Source organism: Macrobrachium nipponense, chromosome 6 (assembly GCF_015104395.2).
Source record: "Macrobrachium nipponense isolate FS-2020 chromosome 6, ASM1510439v2, whole genome shotgun sequence".
NCBI classification, from domain to species: Eukaryota; Metazoa; Arthropoda; class Malacostraca; order Decapoda; family Palaemonidae; genus Macrobrachium; species Macrobrachium nipponense.
Window position 1 is genome coordinate 35973518 of NC_061108.1, and position 6156 is coordinate 35979673.

At 35.3% G+C, this 6156-nt stretch overlaps 1 protein-coding gene across 1 annotated transcript in view; it reads right to left on the reverse strand.

Moving 5' to 3' along the window:
• Positions 1-5580, reverse strand: part of LOC135216491 (glutamate receptor ionotropic, kainate 2-like) — a 165139-nt gene extending 159559 nt beyond the window's left edge. Inside the window, exon 1 of the mRNA XM_064251862.1 lies at positions 5445-5580. The gene's annotated coding sequence lies outside the window, so the exon portion shown is untranslated. The remainder of the gene's footprint in view (positions 1-5444) is intronic.
• Positions 5581-6156: the final 576 nt, after the last annotated feature.

Genomic DNA, 6156 nt, shown 5'->3' on the forward strand with positions numbered 1-6156 from the left:
CATTAATTCACCAGTTGAATTTGTTTTTGGATAATAATGTAATGAGATGTAGAGGCAGGTTGGAACACGCGACACTGCCTGAAGAAGTCAAATTTCCTACTTTACTGCCAAATGTTGTCTGAGTAAGTTAATAATAAGACGACATCATGTGATGCAAGCACACATGGGGGTGAATGCTACTGTAGCTAGTGTAAGACAGGAGTTCTGGATTCCACAGCTGCGACAACTAGTCAAGAGCGTGTTACATCATTGTGTGATCTGTAAGAAAGTTCAAGGAAAACCATATAGAACTAATATAATACCCCCATTGCCGGAATTCCGGGTACAACGGAAACAACCTTTTAGCGTTACGGGGATGGATTACACCGGGGCTTTATGGATAAAAGAAGGGAAGCAAAATCCGGAGAAGGTGTATGTCATACTATTCATATGCCCGATCACTAGGGGTATACATCTGGAAGTAGTCAGAAATCAGTCCGCTGACTCATTCCTCATGGCATCTAAATATCTGAAAACGATGGCAGATAGCCCCCTTTTTCATAACCATCTGGAGAACATCGAGTGTAAGTGGAAATTTATACCAGCTAGAGCACCTTGGTTTGGTGCAATCTGGGAGAGATTGATCGGACTATTGAAGACCTGTATGAAGAAGGTAGTTGGTCGAGCTCTTCTCAGTTATGATGAATTATCCTGCATTTTGGGTGAATTGGAATCTATCATAAATGACAGGCCACTAAGCTACACATTGGGGGACCTTGATCAGAAGGAGATTTTAACACCTAATCACCTGATCTTGGGCAGAAAATTAAGATCCTTTCCCAAGGAAACAATTAATTGGGAGGAGGTACCTGAAGATCCATTGTGTAGTAAAACTGAAAATGTAGAAAAGAGATTCCTTTACATATCCAAATTGTGTGATCAATTATGGAAAAGATGGGAGCATGAACATTTGATTTCTTTAAGAGAGACTCATCGAATTGAGTCCAACATAATTCTTGGCCCAAAATAGATGTCGTCCTTGTACATGATGAAGGGCCAAGAAACAAATGGAAGTTGGGTCAGGTGATTCAGGTGCATGTGGGGTCTGACAATGTAGTTAGAGTAGCTACCCTCAAAACCTCCCATGGCCAGATCATGCGTCCCATTGTGAAATTGTACCCGTTAGAGTTGTGGCAAGAAGTTGAGACTCCTGATCCTGCCAAAATTCCTGAAGTGAGTACCCGACCATCCAGGAAGGCTGCTCGGGTGGCTGCAGAAACTAGAAAAGATTTTATTCAAAAGGGACTGTTGTAAATACTAGTATATTATAACTTTTGGTGGCGGGGAATATGTCATTACTTACAATAACGACATGGAAAATCAATTTTTATTGAATATCTGTGTTCATGTTGTATATGGAAAATGTTCCTTTATATTACATGGCGTTAAGTGGAAATGTGCAGGTTTGTGTACAAATGAATGTTTTATTTATATTTAATTGTAATAAGCATTGTTTACCAAGGAATATTGTCTTGTGAATAGTTTGTATAATTGGTTAACAATGCGATGTAAGTTGTTTGATAGTTTCGTTCGGTTCGTGTTGGTTTGGTGGCTTCGTTCGTTTTGTTGTTTTTCTCGTGAGCGAACGAGGCCGAAGTCGTGGGTTTGGGTGAGAGAGCGAACGTATTATTTTCACCACAAAGGTGAGCAAAGGTAACGGAGGCAGTCGCTTCTCAACATTGGTAGAGTGGTTTGGTAACAAGAGAACTTAATCAGAGTGAATAGAATTTCACTTCGATTAACATGTCGTTCCTTCCCAGCATTTAATGAAGTGGATGGATTAATCAACCGAAGTTTGGATGAGTATCATATCATATATTATTTAATTTGCCTTGACTGGGATAAATCACTAGGGATATGCATATCTGTGCGTGGGATTCCGTGACTGGGTAAAATTGAATATATATTAGTGGTATCGTAGTTTACCCATGCCTATTGTAATCCGAACTCGGCAAGAACTTCATATGAAACTAGTACGTAAGTAATAATTTGGGGGCAAAGCACAATAGAATATAGTATGTCCTTTCATGTCTCTGTAACACAACGCAATGAATTCTTTATGTAGAGAAAGGGTCTTGAGTTCTCTTAAACGAATCTGGTAATTAGTAATTTCTGTAATTGACTGAAGTCATTATATGTTGTTGCTTGTTTGACCCTAATGAGTAACAATATGAGGTAATAATGCGATGCACACACTAGCCTCAGGGGTTACAGGAGGTAAAAAATGTTACAATATTATTTAAAAGAAAATTATAAATTTTCCTCAAATGGATGGACACAAACGTTTTGAGGGCTTATATCCAGAACAAGATGGTTGTGGTTCATCTAGTGTCTTGTCGTATTATCAGAAAATGATTAGCCTTTCTAAATTTACAATGTTTATTACACTTCAAACATTGTACTTCAGCAGGTAACAATCCATGCTGTCTTAAAAAATCAATACATTTTGTTTAATTTCCATAGAAATTATGAATTTGCCAAAAATAATCAGTTACCAGACGAACGCAGACTCGACATATCTTCACTCTGAAAAACTTGAACCAAATGACAAAAGAAAATGTCTGACACCTGTAAGATTTTCACCAGGGCACGTGACTCCTAGACTTGATACGTAACTACCCACAATGCAATTTTAAGGTGAAAAAACTCGCATCAGAACCACAACGCAGTTCTGAACAAAAACAAATTCATATTAGAGCATAAACTTGTGTCCGTGTTAATGTAAACAAAAACACTTATGAAATTTTTCAAGGATGGTGATTATAATATTATGTACAGTGGTGCTCAAATCTCATGCGACATGATTTATTTTGTATCGTCCAGATTCTCAGACTCGACGTGATGTTGCCAAGTAGTGTTATACTTATTTTTCTAATGTCATACATGTGAATTCACAGCTAGCGCTATTTTCTTTATGGTTATATAAATATGATCCCTTTTATGCATTGGTATAATTTGTAATCTGTGTAATTTGAACTGATTTTCTTTTTTTACGCTGCTAAGTTCAAAGTGCGGTGTGATAAGGTTAGCTGTGCCATCAATGAAAGCTCACTTTACATGCTCCTCGGACTGGTCAACATAACTACGTCTACTGCATTATGAAAGTAGACCTATTAAGCTCAACAGTCATACAAAATTTTAAACGTAGGAATATGAATTAAAACACGTTTTCTTTGAATGTTGAAGCTTTCGGCTGTGTTTGGGCTGCCTGTATGTTGCAAAATGTTTTATACGCCTAAAACAATAATCTAAGCCTTCTGAGATATAATCTGTTATTAATGAAGTTATTTGTAGAAATTATCTGTTTTTTGACGAATACAACAGGGATATGAATTACAACCAGTTTTCTTTGAATGTTGAAGTTTTAGGCTGCGTTTAAGCTGCCTATATGTTGCAAAATGATTTACAGTCCTAAAAGAATAATCTAAGCCTTATAAGATGTAATGTTACTAATGTTTTTATTTGTAGAGATTACCTGTTCTTTGAGGAATAAAAGATGATGATTTTGATTATATGTAGATGACTATTAATCGAAATATCATAAGTATTAATAGCAAGGTGTATGGAACACTTTTTTTTCAACTGGTTTAAAATATTATTTTCTTAAAAGTCCTCCTCGCTTTTGGTGTATAAAATTATTCTTTCATAAGGTATCTTTCATAAGGTCACTTGAAGAACGAGAATGTGTAGATAACCTCATTTGCTTTTTGGCTAGAAATTGTTAATAGAGAGATGTGACTGTTAATTGTAAAGTAAAGAAATCTAACACCTAGGCCTAGGAACAATATCTTGGCTTTGACAAAAGAATAATTGCATAGGCGAATATTTACTAGTATGCAATAATTTTTTAAATATTTAATAATTATAACAATTAATTATGTATGAAAATCCAAATATTCCTCCAACACATAAAGTAATCGTTTTCAAGATAATTTCATTGTCGCTACTCAGTGTAGACCTCCTTATGTTACACCAGGTGGTTATTGTTGCACCGACACTAATGATACGTCACACACGCTCCCCTCACACGTTGATATCGGTGGGTGCATTCTACTTTTGTGTGTGTGTATATATATATATATATATATATATATATATATATATATATATATATATATATATATATATATATATATATATATATATATATATATATATATATATATATATATATATATATATATATATATATATATATATATATATATATATATATATATATATATATATATATATATATATATATATATATATATTTTTTTTTTTTTTTTCAGCATTGAGGTGTAAAAGCAATCAAATAAGACTAGTTCAAATTTTATGTTAGCTTTGGTAGCATTATTAATGTTATGACAATTTTTTTTCGTTTCTTTTTTATTTAACATTTGAACTGATGCTTGATGAAGACTTCATTTTGGTCAAATGCTTCAGCGATGTGTGAACGAAAGTTTTCAAAATGTTTCTAAAGTTTTTTCTGAAATTTGCTACATGTGACAATTTCTTACAGTTTTGACATATATGACAGATTTCACTGTTATGAAACATATGTCTATATTGTATGCAATAATCGCGTTTCCGCATTGAATCAATAGATAAATATGGAGCATGCTAGGTTGCCAGTTAGTGAATTTTGAACGAAAGTCTATGGAGTCATATTGCATGAGATTTGAGCATCACTGTACATCATAGGAGTGCCTACAGTTTAGTTGGCCATGACTATCATCTGCTAGAAAATTGGCGGACGAATACAAACAAGATCGTAAAACTTTCAAAGCTAGCATGTTTTGGCCTGACCTGACCTAACCTAACTATCGCTGACAGAGTCGGGGCACGGCCGGGTCACAGAACTACTTACCTTGGCGGAGGGATTATGGGCTGGGCAAAGATTGTTGCGTGGCCTGATCAACAAACTGTAAACTACCCCATTCATATCTCGGATATGGTGAATTTCCCCAAAAAATAAAAAATGTTTATAGACAATGTTTAATTATTATTTTTTATGCCAAATGCATCTATAATACTATAATTATACTACAGTGAGTTGGAACTATTGTAAAATAATACACTCATGATTATTACAGGTAAACATAGGTTATAAAGGAGGCTGCGGACGGATAGGCTACCTATGTATTATCTGACTCGAAGGGAGAGAAAACTGGGTCTAGGCCAGCCGAGTTGTTTCCTTACAGTCATATATACATAAATAACTACAGACACAGTCTGTGTTCATACATGGTAATTATATCGGCGGAGAAGCCAGAGAATTCTGCATAAGATGATGTACATTAGAATTTAGCATGTTGCTACAGTGGAATGAAAATAGCGAAAGGACATTTTCCTTACAGAATAATTGGAAGGCCTGTACTGTTAGGACGGCGTGCCCTACCTGATTACCTAAGGTCTCTTACCTCAAAAAAGTCCGGGTCACTTATTTCGGACGAGGAAGAGGAATCTTTAGGGGATCGCACTTGGTCCAGGTTGCCTCTCTGAACTACGTAGGTTAACGATAGGTCTAAAGATAGACTTCGTCATTTTTTTTTTAATTTTGCTGATGCACTGATACTAGATTGGTAAATTAGTAGGCTAATGAAATCAATAACTTTCTTTCACTAGTTATGGATAAAGTTCCGAATGAAAAGCGGTTTATTACTATTGGCTTATGTCAATCTTAGGCCTAGTTACAAGAAATATACATTTTGACTTGGTTGATCTGGTGAGCATGAGTCGAGCCATTAATTTCAAATTCAGAGTCGACAGAACGTCCACACAAATGAAGTACACTACTCACATCCAAACTATGTGATGTAACCATTTAACTATAAACAATGTTTACTCAAGATCCATGGATGTAACGATAGCTAACTGGGTGGACTGCAGGGGAATAAGCGTGGTAGGGGATGGCTAGAGGCGACTGGCGATGGCTTATGTATAAACGCACACACGGGAGATCAAAAAGATGGAATTGAAACTTAGAAAAAAAATCCCCAATTAATTACATAAATATTTTTTTGATGCGAAAATTAAGTATAAAGAATTTTTTTATTCTTTTATGAAAATTCGAAAGATATGATTAAAAATCACGCAGGGATGTTCGGACCCAGTGTTGCCATCGGCCCAAAG